General features: G+C 45.0%; 1 long non-coding RNA gene across 2 annotated transcripts; it reads right to left on the bottom strand.

Annotated features, from left to right (window-relative positions):
* Positions 1-290: 290 nt before the first annotated feature.
* On the bottom strand, positions 291-24,419 carry LOC126520181 (uncharacterized). 2 transcript variants are annotated; one of them, XR_011895995.1, is made up of 4 exons: positions 24,022-24,419; positions 23,878-23,919; positions 8,991-9,115; positions 291-2,795 (listed from the first exon to the last, which is right to left on the bottom strand). It is a non-coding gene; the product is annotated as an uncharacterized lncRNA (long non-coding RNA). The 2 variants fall into 2 exon arrangements; XR_011895996.1 differs by having other exon boundaries at positions 291-2,533.
* Positions 24,420-25,428: the final 1,009 nt, after the last annotated feature.

The raw sequence follows: 25,428 nt of genomic DNA, 5'->3' as shown, positions 1-25,428 counted from the left end.
GCTGTGCCCACTCTTACGCGAAATGTGCAAAACAGAGATACCTTTTGATTGTGTTTTAACATATTGCAACATATACCCATTGCTAAAATATCTCGGAGAACTTTGAAGCACCATGTCTTATCGTAAGCTTTCTCTAAATATGGAAATACTGAAAAACAGAACTGCTCAAGTATAAAAGCATCCCTGATGTATGCCTCAATGCAAACAAGGTTGTCATAGGAGCGTTTGGGTGCAACCTAGTTTAAACAGTGCCAAAAAACACATAGACAAGGAAGAGCACAGGACTAGCGCTGAGTGCCAACATCTTTATTAAAACCCATACAAATATATACTATGTACAACAGCCTGAAAGAGAGAAAAGAACAAAGGGAAGGCCTCAAAGATTACCCTGGCCACCTGATCGCTGTATTTTCTCAGAACATGTGTGTCTTTTAGGCGGGGTGAACATCCACACGTTGCACAATGAACAACAAGATTAGTACCAGTCTTAATCTTGACACACTGTGCATGCTCACGTAAACATTCATCAAGGAAGCATCCCATTTTCCTTATGTAAGTGCTAATAGTACTAATGTAGTTTATGCCATTCCCACCTTTTGCAGATGCACTGGCCTCTCAAGAGGCCGTAATTAAGAGGCCTCTTAATGACGAACTGCACTTCTGCCGTGCGTCGGCCCGGCATTGCACTATATTTGGGATCGCCCACGTATGGGGAGTGCTTAACGCCTGCTTCACCTCCACCGCGGGTAGGCCCAGCATTGCACTATCTTCAGGTTTAGCCCACGTATGGGGAGCTTTTTACTTACAACATGAAAATTTCCTTGGAGGGTAGAGGTACACAGCTTTGCTGTGAAACTAAAGAAAGTCACAGGCACGGGCAGCACAGGCAGCACTGGCAGCACAGTCGCAGCACAGTCACAGCGTAAGCTGGAGGAGTGGCTGCATAGGAGCTGCATTTTTGGCACCACGCACTACAGGGTCTTTGCGACGAAGTCTTCTCGAGCTGTTTTGACGAGAATGATCTGAACTGTCTGCTCGGTGTCGACAGTGAGCTGCAGCTTGCCCTGCTCTCTGCACAATGGTCTGTTGAGCCCAATGTTGCCTGGTTGGAGATGCACAAGCAGCTCTATGATTCGCATCTTCAGCAGAGATTTGTACCTTGCAAGGAGGCACCACAACATGTACTGAAGAGGAAACACAGGTATTCAGACTACATGGTACACATGTCCATTCACCTGTGGCATGGTACGTTGCCGTTATGATGATGGTGATGTTTCATTGGCATCTCCTTCAAAATGGGATGGTGACAAATAATCACCTAGCTTGCTTGAGTTAGCTAAGTCCAGCTACGTGGAGCATGCAACTGCTACATGTCAGGACATCTGGAGGAATATAACAGAACTGCAATGTACAGTTTGCACATATTGATGCTGCGCAGCGCGCTTTTTAAATGGCACATGACGGTAATGGTGATGATGATTTAATGCCCTTCTCTTTGGAACGGAATGGTGAAAAACAGTCACCTTGCCTGCTTGAATTAACCAGGTATGCCATACATGTTTTTCATTACAGCAAGATTTACACATCTTCATAATCTTTTTCTTCCTCAAGACTTCTCCATCTACCTTGTACAGCTACCTATGCAACTGCTACATGGCATACCACCTGGTGTAATATGCAACTGCAATGCAAAAGGCGCACAACACATGCTACACAGCACACATCTCACATGGCAAGGCAAGTGGCATGATATGATGCTAATGATCACGATTTATTGGCATCCCCTTTGAAACGCGGCAAGGACATAGTAATCTAGCCAGCTTGATTTAGTCAGGCACACAATGTATATTTTTTCTAGCATTCTTGTATACATCTCCTTAAACTTCTGTTTCTGCCTCAAACATTATTTAACTGCACTGTACAGCTACCTGTGCATCTGCTACATGGCGTTCTACCTGGTGTGATAATATGCAACTGCAATGCAGAACGCGCATGTATCAATGCTACGCAGTGCACATATCGCATCACATTTCTTCTTGTGCGCTAGGACGATTCTATAGGGCATTTTCCCATGGAATGCTAGCAAGCGCTAGCATGGCTCAGTGGCAGAGTAGCTCACTACCGCGCAGCCGGTTCGAGTTCGATCCCGGTGAGAACTGGGCATTTTTTCTTCTCATTCTCGGCAGTGGCAGCGGCGGCGGGCACCATCGCCACCTGAAATGGCTGCAGGAATGAGCCTATAACAGCTTATGCTGTAATAACGGGGAAAATATCCACTTCAAGCTTCATACCCAAGAAATATAAATTACGCACGATAAAAATACACAAATATCCATCGGGCAATGTTGACATTAGGCACACGTATAGGCTCGTAAGAGGATCTGGAATGCGACAACACAAACACACATACGTGCGAGACGCATGGGAGTACGCAACGGCACATCGTCTGCGGTCTCCGAAGTAAAACTACTTGCTGTAGGAAGTGGAGACAGCTTGTGCTTCACTTTCCGTAGGTACATGGCCAGTTTCAAACCTTTTCGAGAGGGTAAATTTGCCGCTCATGTTAGCAATATAATCAGCAAGGAAAAGACAGATCAACAGTTTTTGAAGCAGGCCCTGGTAGGCTTAGCTTAGCAGGCAAGTTCTGTGTTGGTAGTGTCAAGGTGCTAGTTGCCATAGGAACCGCCAGTCAGAAGGCACCTCCAGCATGCATCACGAGTTTCATCAGACTGGCCCCTGGTTGCTTTAAGTTTGTGCTTTTCCTGTGCGGTCATAGGAGGCGAGAATGTGGGGAACTGAAAGGCGGAAATTTGAGCTTTTCAAATGATACCAAAATGGCAGCACTCAGCAGTAGAAAAGACGAGATATAGCCCTGTGAACTTAGGCATTTCTGAATGGTTTTGGGCTCCTTTCTCACCACTTTTTACACTTGGGGTGCGTTTCTGGGCAAATAATTTTGATACAGTAGATTAGGCATTGCAGATGCTGAAACAATTAGTTCCCAAAAATGTATTTTTTATCGCAATTTTCCGTTCTTAAGACCCATGTCCCCCTATAAGTTCACTATATGAACTAAGAAAATGAATTTGAACACAGCACTTTCCTTGGCGGCTTCTTTCTATTTGATAAATTGAAAGAAATGCCCTCCTCTGAACTGTAGTAGGGAGAATGCAACTGCAAGAGGAAAGCATTGAATGCTAAAATAATATTACACGCCAGCTGAGCAATATGGTCAGACTACAGACGATAGAATGAAAGGCATAGTGGTGTAGGCATAACATGATGGCAGTGCAGTACGAGAACAAAAAGAAGACAATGCACTTCTCTTAGAGGTGGTAATGACAAAGTACTAGGAATTTCTAGGAGCCCTGCATGATGCTGTTTTGTCTATTTCATTTCTTAGTCCCTGTCTTTTTTGTGGCGTTTAGTATTTGTCATTATGCAAGTTTACCAACGCACCCAACTTGCTGCAATTGTCTCTCATAAAAGCTTTGCCCTGGGAAATAGCAATAGAAGTCACTGAGGCCAGGGCACTGTGAGTCTGTCAAAGCCAGCGTGTCGGAACAGAACCAAACGAAAAACGAAAAGAAAGGATATTTATGACCCAAGTAAAAACGTAACCGCAATGTTATTTATTATTTTGTGCCTTGTCTCAAGGCACTGAGCATGATCTCCAAATTTATAACCCACTTATGGAAAAATATAAGTACCATGTTTTTATTGTTACATTGCTTTGAAAATTTTTGCTCGCAAACCAAAACCTTTATGAACTGTTACTGATGTTTCTTTTTTTGTTCCGGAACAGAAATGGAACTTTTTCAATGAAACAAAACTAAAAGCAGAAGGAAAAACATTTTGTTCTGACACCCTAGTCAAAGGCACGAACTGGCTCTGCAGCTCAGTTCTCGCACAGTTTGTGTACGGCGACGCAGGTTAGGGCAAAGCTCAACGACAGCGCACTGGCAGCAATGGCAGCTGGGCGAAGCCCAGGCTCGGTACAACAGCGATGGACGCGAAGGCGCAGCTTGGGCCCAGCAGGATCGCTGAGGGCAGCGACTGAGGCCGGGGCGAAGTTGGCAACGTCCAAGGTGTCCCTAGGCACTCAGTCTGCAGCTGCCAGAGAATACCCAGCAGTGTTCTGCTGCTCCATAAAGTTGGTCGATCCTGCTGCACTCATAATGTTTCATGGCACTCATACAACAGCCATGTGCACAGCCAAACTATTTGGCCCCGCCAAAGAGCATGGGGACAGAGGATCACATTTTCAAATCCACCACTTCAATTGCTGTCATCTCATTACAAAAGGACTGCACTTCAATTGCAGTCTTATTGCAGAAGGATCGGATCTAATGTGACACATGCTTAATTACACTTAATATATTGAAATCTTGCCACTTTCAAGAGCAGTGACATAGCCTGGTGCAAAGAATATTTTATTGATTTAGCATTCCATCCATAAGTATGTATTTATCAACTCATTTTCTCTGTAATAACTGACAAAAGTATTTGTTTTATGGGCATTTTTCCACCAACAAAGATGAACAATACCATACAGACTCGTGTAAGGGCAGTACTTCCAATGTGGCAGCCCAGAATTTGTGAACAAAATTCAAAAAGGAGAAGCCGTCGCATTTCGTGGCCTGATGACGCGCGCTGCACATTTTTTCAAGCCGCTATTACATGGCGAAATCTGCACGTTAACAACTCTGATGCAATGGATCTGAGGTGTGCATGAGTTGCTGGCTGGGGCGGCTCTATTTTCACCAAAAGGTTTAGTCCCTTGTAAGGACTGCACCTGGCCAGAATTATGAAAAAATAAGGTGTGGCCAGTGGCGCTTACATGAGTCTATACAGTATACCTGAAAAAAAAGAAAAGAAAGTTAAACTACAGGATTTGTGGCTATCGGCAGCAAGAAAATCACGTGTGGCTTCTACAGAATGCCTAAACAGCAAAAACATTTAAGCCACACGCTCATCATAGGCCTTGGGATAAGGCAGCCCAGGTTGCAGTTTAAGAGTCTCAAGGAACACCTAACGAAAGCGACAGAAGACGCAGCTAAGCACAGTTGTTTTGACAGCATGTCCAAGGTCTCCCTATTCTGCATCGCCCGCACATACAGGGTCGCAGAGGCCATGGTTCCTCACTCGGCTATACGTCCTAAGAGTCGTTCCTGGCCACGGCATCGAGGTGCTGCTTGGTGAGAGAGACACTTCACTTGCCACCGTCTCTGCACTGGGATTCTCTGCATAGTGTGCCCTGTGCATGTGGCTAATAACATTCTCATGCCGAGCAAATTTCTTCAGACAAAGGCGGCATTCGTGCAGTTTTTCTTCCGTGTGCGCACGGATATGAGTGGTGAGGTGACCCTTTTGCGAGAAAGTTGTTGGGCACAAGTGGCAGACATAAGGTCGTTCTCTGCTGTGCAACCGCAAGTGGCGCACCAGGTTGGACCGGGCGGAGAACCCCTTGCCGCACTCTTCACAGGCCCAAGGCTGCTCGCCAGTGTGCGTACGGGTGTGAGTCACAAGATGCGATCGCGCACTAAATGCCTGACCGCATTCTTCACACACGTATGGTCTCTCCCCGCTATGAATCAAGACGTGGTTGTTCAGATTGGTTCTGTTTGCAAATGCCGCAGGGCACAGAGAACACTTGTGGGGCTTTTCACCAGTGTGTGCACGAAGGTGCATAACTAAAGACCCTTTCACAGCGAATTTTTTGCCACACATGGTACAAGCATGCGACTCTGTGCCCGAGTGCATCCTCATGTGAGCACGGAGGTACCATCTGGAGCACAAAGTCTTCTGGCACACGTGGCACTCCCAGGAACCAGCGGTCGCATCCTCGCCTCCTAGCTTGGTGCTGCATGCTCCAATGCTGTCAGGAATCCTGCAGCAGGCAAGATTTGTTGTGGAGCATAACACCATACTCAAACCTCATTACAACAAAGGTGAAGGGAGACTACATGGTGAAATTACTTTATATCCATTACTTTGTTATATCCAATGTTGCCATTTGCTGCAATGTATGCCCAATGGGCTGCACAACTGTAAACATGGAAATAAGATGATGGCTTTGCGGCCGGCAGAGCGGTACACGGCTACGCATGCAATAAAATTTGAAAACAACAAAAGAATCTTTGGCGTGTGGAATGCGTGACTTATTAGAGCATTATACTTGAGCATCCTTATGGTCCGCTTCGGCTCCGAGCTGCCCTGTTAAGCCAAGCGGAGTGGCGGGCGACTTTCATGTTTTAGTTATGCGTTTAGCGAAGCGGACCTTTTGTAGTTGCAGCGCCCTCTGGCCAAATTCAGGGTAGTGAAACAAAAAGAATTCATGAGCCATTCCACCATGTGAAGGTGGATGACCAGCGAAGCTGTTCAGCAGACGACACAGAGGCGGCACAGAATACTGAACAAAGGAACACATTACCACCGATCAAGAAAATAAATGTGTTCGTACCACATGAACACATTTCCCTTGCCTCCAACTGAAAATCCCAAGGAAGTCACGACGTAGAAACTGCTCAAGCAGAAGTACCACGAAGTGCATGAAGCACAAACACACACCACCTACGAGGATATCCAACAATTCCTTGATCAATTCAGTGTACACTACGTCATGATGCACATGGCCAACAAAGAGCAGCAAGAGAGGGATGAGCTATTGCATTGCTCAGGAGGTACGAGCCATTGCTGATGATGGTAGTTTTTGCTCGCTGCAAGTTTCACGGAACCCTAACCATAAACAGCCTTGGAGGGTATGAGTCATTGCTGATGATGATTGATTAGGAGAGTACGAGCCATTGTTGATGACGACAGATTTTGCTCTCACACATGAAAACATCACGGAACCCTAGCCATAAACAGCTTCACTGTAATAAAAAATTCCAGTGGTCACTTTCATAAAGTAAAACGAATATATATAACTTATTTCTCCATGAAGTAACTAGACATATGCTTGTAATGCGTTACTCATCCATTTTATCTAGTGTAAATAAAGCATTGACTTGGGAAATGCCACGTGATAGCCAGCAAGCTTGCATTCCGCATCCAATGCAATCCTCTCTAATGCCAACGCGCTCCGCAGCGTGCACCATATTTTGCAGCACATCCTCCCACACTACAAGGTATTCCAATGGGTCAGCACGTGCAACTTTTTCCAGCAAACCTTTATCTATGCAAAATCACTTTCGTTCCTTGTGCTGTGCAGATGAACATAGAGGCGTGGTTGACATGGACGGCATGGTTGAGAATGTCTGACTGCAGGCAGCCATCTCAGAAAGTGTGAGACAAGAAAGGTGGCTCGACGGATTCGCGAGGGAAAGCCCGTGTATAGACCACCCTCACTAGCGAAAGACTGCTGTGACACTCCGCTTAGGCAGCTTGTATGCAGACCGCGTTTCTCACTCCATTAGTCCACTCATAGTTAAGTGGACAGGGCATGTACATTCGTGCTTCTGCTCCTTCTGAGCGGAGCATAAAAATGTCAAACGAAAACATTCTGTTAGAACCTGACCCAACTGCCTTTAGATAGCTTCCTTCTGTTCCATTGTGATTGTCTTTCATGTCTGCTTTCCACTTGACTCGTCACGGTCAAGCAGCAATGTTTGGCTAAAGTTACATGGGACATCCCATATAAGTTATATACAGGGTGTTCCAGCTAACTTCAGCTAGAGTTTAAAAATATGTGAATGCCACGTAGCTGCACAGAACAAAGGTAATGTTGTTTGCCGTCACTTGGAGACATTCAGATTATGTTTTTCATTCTACTTAGCTACATAATTGTCCTAATTATTCAATCAACTTGTCAAATATTATAATTAGATAAAAGGTTCCAATAAGAAAATTGTAGAGCAGCACGAAAAACTCCCAATACAGCTATCTATTGCTCAATACACACTACATAAATGTTTTTCCAACCGTGAAAGAAGCCCGCGAATACACATAAAGTGCCTCGAGCGGCCTATTGTGTGGCAATCGAGTTTTTCGTGTCGCTCTAATTTTTTTCATTAACACTTCTAATCTAACCATAATATTTGAAAAGGTAATTATTTAGAATAATTGTCGAATTAGACATAATGAAAGAAACTTATTTCTGTATCTCCAAGCGACGGCGAACAATGTTACCTTGATTCTGTCCCGCTACATATTTTCAAACTCTGGCTAAAGTTAGCTAACTCTGGCTAAAGTTAGCTGAGACACCCTGTATACACAAGTGTGGGCTTAAGGCAGCGCAGCGTAGGCTGCCGTAAATCCACTCCATAAGGTGATATTCGCTATAACCACACCAATGCTTCCGATTACTCTGGGTGCTTCAGGTTATTTCGTATTTCGGGCAATCCCCACACAGTCTGAATAATCCATACGCTACTCTACATTGCCTTATATTAGTGCTCATAATTATGTTCTTTTTCTTGGGTGCCCTAACAGTACTCTTATCTTAAAACTGTGACCACCTTATAATTGAATAAGTACGGTACTTCATGCACACCCATCTCCGGCAGTTTAGCAAGAAAACTTGCAGTCAAGGCCATAAAGGAAGGCTTTCACTCATAAGGTGTTGTCTCTTAAGAGCAAGAAAATAAAACTACAGCAGAAATGAACTGCACATAAAACATGCACACGCCCACGGGGCATCCCAGCTAACGTTCGCCAAACTGTTGAAGAAAGAAGTGGCCCGAAATAAGATTATGAGACCTACAGTATTTGGTGATCTGTTGTCTCCTTATGCAAACAGAGTAACTTTTTGTACGTACTAATAATCCAGCTTATTACAGAATATTATTTGAACAATTTCTAATATTTTTATTTCAGTGCATAACTCACAATACGAAGGTTGTGCTTGTATCCTAAAACAACCCATTTATTGGTTTCATTGTGCTATGTCCTGCTTAATTATTGCTTCCATGTTTTTATTGTAGCACTCAAAATAGAAAAAGTACTGCATAACTGAGCATCACAATGCCTCCTCCAAACACAAAACTAACCTTTTGTTGTCAGTCATAGTGGCAGAACCACGTTTCCTTTTCGTTTCGCTTGTTGAAGATTCTGGGCAAAAGCTGGACAGCACGGCTGCTGTTCAAGAAGTTTGCCCTCTGGCCACAGCTGGACACTGCAACAAAAAGATAATGCCATTACTTACCTCAGTTCAATAATAACGAGCCATGAGGGAACCCAAATATAGGGGATATTTAACCGCACTGTACTAGAACTCATGTCATGGAGCATGGCGGTGTTTAAAGACAATGGACCAGGGCCATGGCTGTTCACATACAAACCATTCCTATGCTGTTTCACAATACTTTGCTAACAAAGCCGCTTCATTGCCATGAAACTAACCCCTTAAGTCTGCTATTCATCATTAAAGAGAATTAGATCGAAGAAGTTTGTGAGAGGCCACTGTGAGGCCACGGGAGGTCATTGAAATGCACGACTGATGCCGATATACACTTGAAATTGATGCAATGCAACTTGTGGCATTTCCGGCTACACACAATTGTACTACAACCGGCATTTTGAAAGTCCTCAATAAGGCATTGAAAAAGTTCATCACTTTACTCGGCCCAGAGAGGTGCTGCACCAAGTAGAGTGCAATAACTCGTTCTGACGCCCCACATTACCTCATTAGTGAACGTAAAGACGTACAATGTATTTAACCATACTGTTAGATGAGGTAGATTAAAAAATGTGATCTGAACATTATTGACAGAACATAAAATATTTATTAAACAGAGCTCCACCTGTCGTTTGCAACCTGCAGTAAGTTCATGGTTATAACCGCAGCACTCACAACTCCGCCCTCAATGCTGGCTATGGCTAAAAACAGACGAGTGCTGCAGGAAAGGCACAAATAGCATTAATATCAGGAACCTGCCACCTGAGAAACATGTTAAGTGTACCACGTCTACCCAGCATATGCATTTCTCATTTGGCACGAAGCAGGGGGGGGGGGGGGCGGGGAGTCCACTTGCAATGTTTGCAACATCACATTCTGTGCTGTTTCATTAATTAAATCAACAAGCATGGAGTCATGCAAACATAGGCTAACAAATCTCACTCGACGACTGTGAACACGCGCTGCCACAATGCTGGCATGGTAAAGAACGGCAGTAGGGGGGAGCCAACCTTTTCACGCTGCCTCTGGCTTTACCGTGTCGCAGAAACTTGAGATTATGTGACCTCTAACACTAGGCACCTGAGAACACAGCCCACACAAAGTTACCAGCCATCTCCACTTGCTCAGCCCACTGTAGATTACCTCCAAGATAGGGAGCAGGGGCTCCATATGCATTCACTCGTATCGATCGCCATGTGGAGCCACGGCTGGGAAAGAGGAGCAGATGCATGCTCGGTGTTGCTTCAGCGCAGGACGGGGCAGCCCATCACCAGAAGATGGTGCGGTGCCCCTTTCTCTCTTCGCTTTAGACTGAATCAGAACAGTCGCATGCATTGGGAATGTTGAAGTGCGAGCATTGACCATTTCAGTGAGTGTGCCATCGAAGGGCTTTCATGGCGCGGCCGAGATGGAACTGGACGAGACTTACGATTCGTCTCTCTCTCTCGTTTGCTCTTCTTTGCAGCAGCCACCACTATCTCCGAGATGCAGCACTCGCTTCCTTTCTACGTTCGCATTTTGCCAGTGTAATTATTTTGTTTTTATCGTACAGAGCAATAATGCATTTCCTTTGAAGAATTATGCAGCTGCTGCACCTTGATTATTTACGCATGCACAAACACTGACAGAGTTGTGACCGTGTCTTTTTTAAGGTCGTCCAGCAACTTGCACAAAAATTTATGTGAAATAACAGAAACTACCTTTCTCTTACCAGTGCGATACAAGCTGTGCATTGAATTTCAATACCATAGCAGCAGGCAAGAGCTACAGAAAAAAAGAATATTAATGAACCTGCAGTCCACAAAAATGCAAAGAATATATGCTGTACTTTCTGGACCATAGTTTGCAAATTATGCAAGTCTAAAGGTTAAAATTTGACGGAGTGGGGAATATACAAGATTTCTTTTATAATGGTTGGAAGCATATATGTAGAAAACAAGTACACACTGTGCCGACAAATTTTTCTCGTGCTAAAACACAGAGAAATCGGCTGCATAATCAGTGTCGCTGCACCTGAGCAATATTTCCAGCCCATAAAGGCAGCTTGTGATGCGCAAGTGAATGCTGCTCACAATCTGTAAAGTGGCTGCTTTTGAGTACTTTGACTTGTGAGCACACGCACGAAATCTCAGTACAAAATGTGCCACGGATTTATGCGCAAAAGATAGAACACTTGTGACGACAGCAAAAAGATGCAAAGCCTTCACAGCATCATTCAAGATCAGTGTCGTCGAGAAAGCACAAGAACTAAAGCCCAATCGAGCAGTGGCAAAAAATTTTGATGTCAATGAAAAAGGTGTATGGATGTGCGCTACTTTCCTGGAACATCTGAGGAAAATTCCAGCATGGGAGAAGGCACGGTCGTGCAGGACACCAGCTTGGCCAAAGCTTGCTTCTCTGCTGTATACCGGTTAGTCCCTATGGACTGTACAGCAGGTGCAGGCTATCTAAACGAAAACTATTTATTTAAGAGCTATATTGGTTGCTGTGGTCTGTACACTGGGTGCACACTACAGTCTAGAAAATACAGTGTATGCCTAATGTATACCAAGATTATCTCAATGGGAATGGTGGCTGCTGGAAAGAACAGGAAAGGAAAAGGCAAAACTTTCTTGTCCAGTCAGTCCAATAAGAGCTGCTCAATGAAAACATGACGTGTGTTTTTATCCAGCATCCATGACTGGGCATTAGTTGTGGTGCTGTGGTCGAGTGGCCGCCTCAGCTGCAACTTTAAAATCGTGCTACCACACATTATTCAAATGAGTGCAACAATCCCTCTTCGTTACGCTTGCCTTTCTTTAGAGGTGACCTTTTGTAGGGAAGGAGCCTGTACGGCGTAAATCTGAGTGAACCCTGTGGCCACAAATAAGGGCTTCTGGGGTGTTCCCATGGTAGTAATTTCCCATGTCGCATCCCAAAGCGTCTATTAGGCGTGGACGCCCTCTAGTTTGGGAAGAACAGCCTACTCCAAATGTTGATATCCCGCAATGGCCAAGCGTCAGGCCACGGGACATCTCTGCGCATCTGAAAAATAGGCGGGTTTCCTGCAACACCGAGATTTGAACCCAGTACCCTTTGCATACATGGGGGATGCTCTACCACTAAGCCACTGCTGCAGTTAAAAGGATGCCTGGTGGTGCCCGCTTGTGCCTGCTGGTGAAAGCCATGACAAGTGCTTTGTCACCAGCGCTGCAGTACGTGCAGCAGACGCTTTGAACCGATGCCGTCATAGCGGCACCTCAAGTAAGGCCCGTGGGCAAAGAGCAACTGATGTGAAGGCGCCAGCCAGTACATGCTTGCTGGCAAGTTAGGATGCGCATGCGCTCGTTCTTGATCTTGAACCAGGCGAACCATCACTAGACGGTGCAGCAATATAGTTTTCCCCCGCTTCAGCTGTTGGAGCCGCGTCCTGGGCAGTCCTGTCCCCTATAGTACCTATAAGGTGACCAGAGACCAGGCCAGAGAGAGCACATGTATTTATTTCATATCTAGGTAACGGTGAATTTTGTTAGGGAGTGTCGCCCACAGCCACACCGAATGCTCAACCTACGACTTGACTCGGCTGGGCACGGGGAACCCACAGCAGCTGTACTTCAATTGATGTGCTCACCCAGACAGCCAGTGCAGGCCTCTGTTCAAGATGCAATTGCCTTTCTTACGGCTGAATACCAGGCAGGAGTACATCTGTGGCATTTAGTGGTGGGTCTCATAGGTTAGTTCACCATGTCACCACTACTATTATTTCCGTTGCAATGTGGAAGGCAAAGTTTCCCCTCTCTAAGTATCATAGGTGTTCTGCGATCAAGCCTTGTCTCGGATGTGCCAAAAATGCTCTCCAATGAAACATTTACTGGAATAGCTGACACCAGCACTTCAGCACTGACAATGCGCATGACTGTTTGGCTTGCTCCATGTACAGTCACAAGTAAAAGCTTGAAAACCACAGCATCAGCAATAAATTTAAATATATTCAAGTGCAGTTCCGCATCCTGGAATTGGTTTACAAGTGAGCCTTGATATAACGAACTTGTACTTGCAGCGAAAAACTTCGCTACATATCAAATTTTGTTAATTTGAGGTTCTAAAGTTTCAGCAGTGAAAATCATTTCACAATTTCTCAGAACAATCCTGGTGGATAGTATCTTGTCAGTAATCACTTATAAACAAATCCCAAGAAGGTTGCGTTCCAAGTAGCGTGGTTTTCCAAAATTGGATTCCAAAACATGTTTTGGCAGAAGTTGGCAAAAAAACTGAGAGTATCTTTGAAGATAAGCAAGAGAAGATGACAGGTCGTCAGTGGTTGCGCTCCTGTACACGCAATGCATTTCATACAGCTTGAAGAAGCCATGAATACTTTGTTTAGCGCAAAACAGCAGACACAAGAAAGATGACAGGTCAAGGCGCCTTGTCCTGTCGTCTTTCTAGTGTCTGTGTTTTTGCGCTAAACAAAGTATTTATGGATTTGCACCAACTAGCCCGCCAACGCACTGTGCTGAACTTGAAGAAGGTTGCTTCTGGGCTTGGCATCCAGATGGTGTTCACAGCCAAGAACACATTGAGCAAGGTGTGTGCCGCCATAAGCAGTCAGAAGGAAATGGGCAACTATCGGAAACCACATGAGTGCTCCACATAACATGCAAATATGTGCAGGTCAATTTCTATATTGTATAATAACAGAACCTTGATGCCAAAATAGTTAAAACTAGTTATATCATACCCTTGTTCATTCACATACACACTACTGCCTACTAATCTGGAGTACAACCAGGCCCCGCACACTCTCAAGTTCAACAAATGGCCACAGAGGACGAAAAAATTTACCGTGCGCTGCTGCTAACAACACCAGCATAGTAGAATCACTTCGGGATGCTTACGTTAGTTTCAACATTTTCCGCTAGAGGTGCCGTAATAAGCGCAATTTTATCTTACAAGCATTCTCTTACAATTACCGAAGCATTTTTATTACATAAGGAAAAGGGCAAAATTATAATTTCTAATTAGATATTGTAGTCTTTGTAAGTGTGCTTATTGTTTCTTCGTCCTTATAAATGCAAATAGCGTTCAGCATCATCGATCTTTCGCGTGACCTCTGGCCTGGATTTAAAATTTTTACCGGTATTTTCGAGTGCATGGCGGCACGGATTCGTTCGTTCGTGCACTCAGTATGGTTGCTTCTCTTTTGCTAAAACTACTTTATTGCGCTTCGATGTCTCGCATTATTTAACCTGGGGTGAAGTGACGTGTTTGCAAGCGGACATGTAAGCCCAAAAGTTGGGTTTCGGTCGTGAGCCATTCGGAACATGTCTGCATCGAAACGGGAGCTGGATTCTGCTGCAGCTGACAATGGCAATAACGGTGAGTCGTTTAACACCGCTGCTTGAATCGCTATATAATATCCGTCTCATTACCTTCCAGGCGGGCACAAGTTAACGAACTAGATCCTGCACAACCTATGGCAGTCGGGATTCTCCGTTGCTGTTTCCTAAATAGACCGTTACTTGCGAGGCTGTCGTTATACACACACAATAGGGAAAGAAAGAGCGATATCGGAACGCGCGTTTCATTTTTCATCTTATTGTAGCCGTGGCCATAGGTGACCGGGTAACCTTAACAATATACATATAAAACTTTTTTCGAGTCCGCCGGCAACTTCTTTCGTCCACAAAACCGAATGATCCATGGGTAAAATGTGAAAGTACAGAATTTAATGTATCAAACAGTTGCAAACATGATAATTCACTCATATTTCATATTTGTCGGTTCCAAATGTTCTTGCTGTTCAGTTTGGTTTACCGTAGGGCAGTTATTTTTGCAGTAGTGAAGCAGTGCATCACGTTCGTGCAGAAAAATAATGCATCAGTTCTAATAGCTTCACGACTTTCATGCATTTGCTTGTGGAACCAGCAGTGTGATCTCTTCTAGTGTATAAATGAACGCACAAATGTTCTCATTTGAATCTTAATAATACTTAAGCTGTTTACATGCATTGTACAGTTAGGCAGACATAAATTTTATGGACAATAGCAATATTTATTTAATGTGCTGCCTAAGCACCCTAGAACAGACAGTGTACATTTGCATGCATTCTGTAGTCGCAAACCATTAAATATATATATCACACCTTTTTGCATTTCATATTGCAAAACTGCGCTTTTTCAATTTCTGATTCAGTCAAAATTTCTGTTCCAGACATGCAGTATTGAGGATGGCACCAGTATAAAGCAACACATTCCACGCACTAAACAGAAGCTGATGCCTGCAACAACAAGGCCATTGTGTGGATGTTGGCTGCTACTACAAAGTAAACAACACGTGGTTCAGGAATAAATATGCCTGATATATGCTGTATTGGCTTGCTAGTCTTGAGATACATGTCATTTGTTTGCAGTAGAAATGAATGTTCATGTTTATGGTTCAGTATAATTGGTTAGAACATAAAAGAAAACACACATGAGTTTGGCTAATCTGTCCTGTATCTCATGTGTCACCGTTCTGCCCCAACAGAGTCCATGCCAAGCATATCTTGGTCATCACAGGAGCTCCTATCCACACCAACAAAGGGCTGGAGCCGAATTTTCAAGGCTTTTACACCACGAACAAAGAAGCGCATGCAGAAGAATTTACATGAGATATCAAGTCTGCAGAGCACTGTGTCAAGACTGAAAAGAGCTTCAGCCACCATTCCACCAGCCCGGACAAATTGGCTGAGTCATCCAGGTAACTCGAAAAGGACTTTATAGAAATTCTTCGTCTTCAGATGCACCTGCAACTTCTGATCAAGCACGGACGACACTGGTCAAAAGAGTTCCGTCAGTTTGCCCTTAATCAGCTTCCTGGCCATGTAAATTCCATTTGTGCCAAGTGTAATTTTTCTTCTATAAATGCAAGCTTTTTCATTGCCCATTCTCGTTAGAGATCATTCATCCAAACATAAAGGTCAACCGATTCTTCGCTGATACTTAATACCAGTCACTGTCTAGTAGCATAACATATCTGTAGTAGCAGTACCTTTTAGTGTATATTGTCATGCACAATTCCTCTCCCGAAATAGCTGATGCAACATCGACATGTGTCTTGCATTAACCTACGCACCGTTTGCTATGCACCATTTTACTTTTCTTGATGTTTTTGGCATTCAATGCTTGCAGAGCAGAGTGGCTTCTCTCTTGAATGCAAGCTTTCTCATTTTCCATATTCCTAGTCTCGATGATTGCTCTTCTTCCTCGATAGCCTGGGTCTTTGCACAACTTACACTGAATGATTGATTGTAGAATCTCGTTTTGCTGCCCCACTTGGTTGTGGTCGCCGTGTTACATTTCTCGGATGTGGGGGCCTGGTCAGTTGCATTGGTAAGCAGTCTCTCGAGGTAAGCATTTGCTCCTGCAGTCCGCACAGCGACATAGACTCCCAGTGTACACGCGCCGTAACTGGTGCTCCCGTTCGTTCTTTCCTGCTGCAGCCATGGGCAAATTGTGCCTCTGGCCTTTCTCGGCCACGATTAGGCATGAACAGAGACCAGCATACGTGCTTACGTTGTCGTACGTGTACGAAGTTGATAGCTGTATGGGTGGAAAGGCCCGCAAAAGTGGCTGATGAAGGTGATGGCCGCGAAAGCGACTTGTCCATATTGAGACAATGTGGGACACCAAATGTGAGCCACACATTAGCGGCCCCCGAAAGAAAAGAAATGTGCAGGTTGGAAAGGAGTCAACGCTAAAATGCTGGGTAGTCCATGTCGCTGTGTAGGCTGCAGCAGCAGATGCCCGCGTCACCCGATTGCTTTGCATTGCAAGTTGCTCATCTTTAAGGGCGACTGTCGCTGGAAACAGGTGGGACACACCGTCCAATCTGTTTCTGCTGTGGGTTGTCGCTCGTTACCAGACCACCACATGCGACGAAGGCAAGCATTATGCTTGTAAGTAGGAGGCTGAATGTATCCTAAGAGACCTGTCGATGTGAATGCTCACTGTTGCCATATGGTTTGTAGCCAATGTATAATGTATTCTTTGAATACTATGTGGTGAATGATTGCCGTTTATTTTTGCTGTTATCTCCCTTGGTTACGGTCACCATTTTATGCTTATCGGATGTGGCGGCCTGGTCAGTTGCATTGGAAAGCAGTCTCTCGAAGTAAGCATTTCCTCCTGCAATCTGCACAGCGACATAGACTCCTCATTGACACACCGTGATTCGTGCTGCCCGTTCAGCCTTTCCCGCTGCAGCCATGGGCAAATTGTGCCTGTTGCCTTTCTCGGCCGCGATTAAGCACGAATGGAGATCGGCATACGTGCTTACATGGTCCGACGTGTGTGAAGTTGGGTGCAAAGGCCCGCAAAAGTGGCTGATGAAGGTGATGCCCGCGAAAGCGACTTGTCCATATTGAGACAATGTGGGACACCAAGTGCGAGCCACACACTAGTGGCACCCGAAAGAAAAGTAACGTGCAGGTTGGAAAGCAGTTAACGCTAAAATGCCGGGTAGTCCATGTCGCTGTGTTGGCTGCGGCAGCAGATGCCTGGTTCACCCAATTGCTTCGCAATGCAAGTTGCTCATCTTTAACGGCGACTGCTGGTGCAAATAAGCGGGACACTCTGTCCAATCTGCTTGCGCCGCTGGTTGTCGCGCGTTAGTAGACCGCCATGTGCGACGACGACGGTGAGCCGTTTATGAGCTCACGTCAAAGATTCCAGCGTATCTTGACATACAAATTTTATTTCTGCTATTGCACGAGAATGTACACTGCTTGTCTTCTGCCGATAAAGTCGCACATTCTGTTCACTCACTTGTGTCTTGTTTGTATGGGCGTCAGTAGAGGCTCTTTGGTCTCCTGGCAATTAGAACGCACCGGCTACGCGGCAGCCGAGGCATCGAGGCATGCCGCATAGCCGGCGGGGCGAGTGCGGCGCGTACAAGCGGATACAAGCGTACACGACCGGCAAAAAGTGGTCATATTGAATAATGGTCTAAAAAAAAAAGAAAAATGTGCATTTCCGCTTCCTGTTTTAGCAGCGCTATCTGGCGTCCACCTAGGTAAGTTCCATGCGCTGCCGCTACTTATTTTCGCATCACTGCGAAAGTTACAGTTTGCCTTCTCTAAAGTTGTTCTTTATTCTATGGTACAACTACTAAGACAAATTTACATAGGTTAATACTGTATTTATTCGAATCTAGGCCGATAGTTTTTTCCAAATAATCATATTCCAAACTCTAGGGTCGGCTTAGATTCGGGGATATTAAAAACGTGCCAGTTTTTGATTGAAACTGCTAAATATGGTGCATAGCTAGCGCCATCTAGAAAAGTCAGTATCGCAGCCGCTACTAGCCGTGCCAGTAGCCAACCATACACAAGCGAGGTCACCATTTTGACCTGTGTCGTGTTGGCCGTATCGGTGTGCGCTTCTTGTCGTCGACTCTTACCGTGGGCACTTGACCCACAACGTGAAGGCTGCGCTCACCCAAGCGAACACGGACCTCGCTGTCATACCAGGTGGCATGACGGGCCAGTTGCAGCCACTTGATGTCTGCATCAACAAACCTTTCAAGGATTGTCGGCAGAAATATTACACAGACTGGTTGACTGACAAAGACCACATGCTAACGGCAACGGGCCGCATCAAACATGCATTGCTATCGCAGCTGGCGGGCTGGGAAGCTGCAGCGTGGGACGACATCCCAGGTACTTTGATCGTTTGTGCCTTCAAAAAGTGCAGCATATCTAATGCGCTTGTTGGTACCGAAGATAGTGCACTGTTTGAAGGTGACAGTGACAAGGAACACAGTGACAAGTCTAGAAGCGACGACAACGTTGAATGAGCTCTGCACGTTCAGATTCTATAAATGCTGTTTCCATTTTGAGAACGCTGTCCTCGCTTTTTTTTTGTTTGGCCTACACTCGAGGTAGTATATATCTTTTTGTTGGCTTCGGACTTTAGGGAGTCGGCTTAGAATCGGGGTCGACCTAGATTCAAGAAAATATGGTAATCCTACAAAAAAAAAGCTGTGCGTTGCATGTAGAACCTTAAACGAAGTGACCATACTGCACCATACTTTTCCAAGCTAAACATACAATAGATCATCAAATTCCAATACACACATAGCGAAATTCTGCATGACCCAAATACCCTGTCCATATCTTCGTCATCCGACAACTCACAATATCACCTTTGGCATAACCGACTTAGAACACCTATGTCTAGAACCAGATATGGTACTCAGGCACTCGCCTACATAGTACCTCATTTCCTAAACAATAATCGAGTAATCGCTAATATGATTCAGCCATGCAGGTCTGCTTACAGTCTAAAAAAAAGGTTAGGAATTATCTCTTGCTAAGCTTCTAATGGTACTTAACTGTCCTTGCAGTCTCGATAACTTTTTATTTTAGTTGTTTCTCTTACATCTTTTTTCTCCTGTTTCCTATATAATGTTTTGTAACACTGATCAGTATTATACGCTTGCTTAAATATTTCCTTGTTCTTGCACATTACTGATGATATATTATGTATATAGTGCAACAATCTTACGTTTTTTGTATACTTGTTTGCTTACCACACAAACTTCGTTCCTTTTCTTGTTTCTACATAGTTCCACTGTATTTTCATGATGTTCCACCCACTGAGCAAGGTACGGGTAGGGGGGCCTTTGTCAGGCAGTTGCATCCGCCTTTAGCCCTTACATCCCAGACAATGTATTGTCTAAATAAAGCATTCAAAACATATGACACACACGAGCCGGTTCCCCTTGTCCAAACAGGTAACGCCTACGATATACCTCTTAACTGTGGCAGCACTTAAAACAGACAAACTGCTTGCTGCTTCAATGAGTGGCCCAGGAAGCACAAGAATTAAAAGGAACACTAAATTTCAGTCTTTCTGCTCATTTCCGAGAGTGTGGCTGCAGCACAAAATTTTCAGACACAAAAGTTTTCTACAGCCATCGTGCCATTGCGATCAGTTTGCACACGAGATTGTCCAAGCATACTTCATCTACAAAAATAGCAGGTGTGTAAACCAGCCCTCTTTATCACTTGTATGCAACAAGCTTACCAACCTTGACTCATGCTTCACTGTGAGATAATACTTTCTGGATTCCATTCTCGAGACAAAGATTCTTCAGTCCAATCAGAACTGCGCCGCCCATTTCATTTTGTCCAATTATTCTCGTCAAGCTATTGTCTCCTCCGTGAATGCAACCCTTGTCTTCTGATCTCACCTTGCGGTGCAAGAATTCTTGTCTATGTTTATTTTATAAAATGTATTACGCATCCCAACTTTAGGAACCATCTTGCACTTTGTCCATCTTATACTAACGCGACTGCGTTAAGGAGCCCGTGCCGCAGAAAATCCGGTGTCCAGCGTTGGACGTTGCCTCAGCAAGAATTACGAAGCAAATTCCGAACCACACATACCCAACCGCTTCTCTAGCACCAAAGCTGCTCATACTTTGTATTTCATTTTTTACAAAGTTATTCCTTAGAATTTTGAGAATTGCAGCCCACAAACAAATGTAATAAAAAAAAAAACAACACCAACAGCACATGTCCTTTTTATGCTAGCTCTTCTCAGAGTAAAATATTAAAACTGTGAAACAATAACAGGAGATTGACCCATGCAAGAGGCCATGTTTCCACCAAAAAGCTCACCTTCGTGCATAGAGTTCGTAGCCAGCGTTTCCCAATAAACGTTACGGTTACACAAGCTACAGTTGCCGAGAAGCATGAAAAGAAGTAAGGGGTCTGTGAACGCTATCGCGTTCCACTCTTCAAGGCGACGTTTCAGCATCCTCCACATTTTTTCATAATGTGTTGACCCTCAGTCCATGGTCAGAGCGCCGATTTACTGCTCGAGTGCTACTGCCAACTCCGTCATCCCACACACCAGCACCCAATAGAACACCTCACTGCGTTCATCCCTGTATCACCAACAGTACCAAATTTAAGAAAGTGTGCCAGAATCATACCGTCTTCCCACTCCTCTCCCTAATACCCTGTGGACCTTGAGAGTATTATAAATAAATAAATAAATAAATAATGCTGCGGGGCCATGGACAGCACACAGCTGGCCCCATGCATACGGTGTGCTACTACGCTTGCACACCGTATGCATGGGGCCTTTTTTGGGAGGGGTATGCACATTTAGGCTTTTTTCGTGTGTGGGTGGACAATTCCATCATTCCAGGGACTATAGACGGCATGACGGTAGGTAAAAATGGCTGCCGAGACGGTGATAAGGCAATCTCGCAAGCTTGTGCATCTCGAGCAGCAAAGCACGTCAAGCCCTCTAGTTTAGCTGCAAACCATGCTTTCTCTCTCACTAAAGAGACGCAAAGGTGTGTAAATGAAAGCGAAGCTACATTCAATGCAAGTCTCTTCATATGCTGCGGCATCAAGTTCATTAGAGACAATTTTTGCAAAGGGGAGCACAGAAGCGTTGCAGAAAAAGGAGACGGGGACAGGAATGCCGCTCACTTGCGACTAAGTATATATTCAGAGACAAACCACCAGGAACGTTATTGCACACGCCCTGTCATCAAGAATTGTAAAAAAAAAAAACTTTTACACTTTCTATATATATAAAATTTGCCTATCAACGGGGCATGCATCACTACATCAATAATGACAGCTATAGTGTAGGTGATAGCAACAATGGCACGTGCAAGTGGCCTGACAGAAGTCATTCAAAAAAAAAAAAACCTTCGGAGGGGGCAGGGGGAGAGTGACAGAGGAGGGGGGCGTAGAAACTTCAGCCAAGGGCGAAGAACCTAAATTCCTTATCCATCAGATGAACTGAGAGGGCACCAATACAAAGGTAAGCATGAATGTGAATCTGACCTGCCTCAAGGATTTCCCTTTCGAGTCTGCCTTTGGATCTGCTTTTTATCTCAACTCTATCGAAAAGGGGATTTACAGACACAATCCCTGCAGTTCGCAAGAAGGTGCGCGGAGTTGCTCAGGGCCTTTAACACGAAGAATGTTCTCTCTTAGCCTGTCATTTAGACAATGCCCCGGCTACCCAATGTAAACTTTCCCACAGTCGAGTGGTATCATATTTCATTTCGATGGCCCAGCAGGCGAGTGGTTTCGGTTTCGTGCGTTTCTTTTCACAGGTCTTCTTCTTCTTATGACCGTTTAGCAAGGGCGCACAACGGAGAGAGCTTGAGAAGAGCTGTGAAGACGAGGTCAACGCCATGTTTTTGCCCTATCTTTTTTAGGTTGTGTGAAATTGTTTTCTCTCTGAAAATATACTTAGTTGCAGGTGAGCATCTTTCCTGTCCATGTCTCCTTTTTCCGCAACGCTTCTGCGCTACCCTTTGCAAAAATCATGTCAAACCAACAGCTTACTATTTCATTAGAGGCACTGAGGTCAGCGTTGAATTGCTCTGCCTGCAGACGAGTGCAATCAAGGGCCCGCCACACTACGTTAACACTGCAGCATGTGAAGGTACAGGCTCTGTAAAGGTCAGTATGTCGTTACAGCCTTGAAAATGCTCACGGGCATGAAGACATATATTTGTCTTTTCACAAACACTTTGTAAACACAAGCGCATACCGGTAACAGACGTTAGTTGTTTTTCAAGCGCCCCTGTGTTCAACAAATTAATCCTGTGCAGTAAGAAACAAACTTTAGTGCATTTTGAAATATAAACTAAAAAAAACAACGGCTGTATAATACAACAATTTATGAAACTTGTAACGTATGGGGGTGATCACGCTCGTCTAGAGCCTAGAGCAGCGTACGGCGGAGCGAATGCACTGAACTTTAGCGTAGCTGTTTAACTAAGGACAATGCACTTGTGCCTGAACGGGGTTTCACGTTTTTGCATTTGCGTTTCGAGTTGTTTCTTCGTAACTTGGTACCTCCCTTAAAATTTGTTTCTTCCTTGCGCAGAGCTCGGCTCGATCACCGTAGACAAGTGGGATCACCTCTGTACGCGATTCAGCATCATGCAAATGTAGTACAAGCTTCGCAACTGGTTTCAGTGCCTCAGGTTGTTACGCCTGTCTTGAAGTACATTTTGATGATACCTTAGCAGTGAACACTCGCTACGGCACCGTTTCAGAACTGCGGCACGCTGCACATATTATTACTATTCCCTTTTTTCCTTATCGGCGCGTCCATGCATACCGCCAGACCGAACCGCCGAAGTACGTCGCTAATTTCTAACACCGGGTAAATGCTTCGGAGGAGGGCCACGTGGCGCCGCCTGCGTCGCTGGAATGACCGAATAGCTTCAGCTGTCGGTAAGCGCATGCGTCGTGTCCCTCCACCTGCGTGTGTGTCTCCTTTTGCGCTACCAATCATGAACGCAAACCAGCTTGCCCAGCATTCTATATTACTGCAATTAAACAAAGTTCAGCACGTAACTCATTGAACAGAGCACTTCAGCTGGCGTCCAACGACAGAGAAGATATTTCCGAGCGCTGCAAATGAAGTCGCGTTGTCTTCGGCACCAACGAGCAAGGAAAACAAGATCGGCGGTGCAAAGCGCAGCTGGCACGCGCGTCCCTGCCCGCCCATCCGCAGAGCACATGAGTGAAAGCACGACAAGCTGAAGAGCAAGATGGTTGGTGTAAGATACTTCACCCGCGCGTGCGGTTGCACACGTAGGCGATCGAAAGTACGGTAAAGAAAATCACAGAATCCGGACGATACACGATGGATGCACCCGAGGCCGCAGTACATGGAACGATCAGTCCCTAAAGTGTTACTACGTGCTCAAATCTCGCGTTATATAACGCTAGGTATAGCCGAACAACTTACCGCAGCTTTCTTGCTCCTTCCATGCTGCAAAGTTTCGTCAACCTGCGAGCAAATGTAGGGTATCAGACACGCGGCCGATATTCACGCGCACAAACTGCGATCAAACACGGCGGCACTTTCAGCAATGTAGAATGAACGCCTCGCCTGTTGTAGGTGCTGGTTCATCGTGCTGCGAGAAGTGCTCGGAAGCTAAATCTTTCTTAATTATGCAGCTTTAACGACACTAACGCATTAAGTAAGAGAAGACAAGTTCAGAAGATGCACGGAGGACGTGAATGTCTACTGCTCTAGAATACAGTTGAGTGGGGCGAGCGGCTGGCCTACGCATGCTTTGCAGTGAGACGCGCGACGACCAAAACTGCTGCGGCGGCGCTGCGATCGGGCTGCACAAGGTCGCGCCGTTGGAAACTGCTGGCAATACTTCTGAAAAGAGTCATTCGTGCTACTTTGCGCGGTGGTATATGCGTTCAGACTGCCCAAACGGTGTTTATAATTGCATATGACATGTATTTATGCCTTAGGAATAGATGCCTTTCTTTCTCTTCTTTAGTTCATTTTTGTTTTATTGCCGCTTGATGGTACCACGTGCATTGGGCCGCAGTGCTGGCTTTAATTCTGCTATGTTATTGTACAGTTCCCTTCTGTGAACAAGTGTTTTTCTTGTTCTTCATGCAGCGTGCACCTGCTGTGTTTATTTTCGCGTATATAGTTTTCGGTCCTACGAAGCACACACGGAAAAAGCATATGTAAATTCCCATTGGACAACAGATATCTCCAGTGAACGTGCAAAGGTCATCCTACAACGGTTATTCTGACGTCCGTCGGATGTCCACAGAAGTCCAAATGATGTACTACGGATGTCTGTAGGATCGTCCGACGCAAAAGAAAAGCACATCTAAAAAACATCCATCGTACATCAAAATCGGATATTCGGACGCGTCCACAGGTTGTTTGAAGATGACCCATTGAACCACCAACGCCCTACAGATGTCCAATTACAGATATTCAAAACGGGAAATTCGAACGCCCCTAGGACATATGTAAGCCTGTGGATCATCCTTGCATGTCCAGGGGATCGTCCCATGCGCGCGAATAGGACGTTCATAGGAACGTCCCACGAACGTCATATAGGATATTCGGACGTCCAAGAGATGTTTAAATATGGATTATTCTTATTGCACAATCCCGAGTACATCAGGACATCTTTGTCAGGATGTAGGACGCGTCTGGGACATTTTATTAACAATCGTCCAAAGGGCGTTGTGGGACATTTGGTCGTGGATTCAGGATATCTAGAAGACGTCCATATTGATTATAAATTAGCATAATAGGGACATTGTTCATGATGTGCCCTAGCAGTGCAGCAGGTCTGCTGCGTTTTACGTACCATTAACAAAGTAAGTTTGGCCTGGTTTTGTGTTGGCTTGTGGGACAATATGATGGAAAAGAATTGCGTGGCTCTTCCCAGCAGTCCAAAAGGCGACCAAACATTTCTCTCATGAAAAAGCTGAAGTACCAGGAGACAGGCCAGGAATACAGCCCATCGCGTCT

The sequence above is a fragment of the Dermacentor andersoni genome, chromosome 8, assembly GCF_023375885.2.
Source record: "Dermacentor andersoni chromosome 8, qqDerAnde1_hic_scaffold, whole genome shotgun sequence".
In the NCBI taxonomy this organism is placed as follows: Eukaryota; Metazoa; Arthropoda; class Arachnida; order Ixodida; family Ixodidae; genus Dermacentor; species Dermacentor andersoni.
The sequence above is the reverse complement of the archived record's forward strand: the minus strand, read 5'-3'. Positions and strand labels throughout refer to the sequence as shown.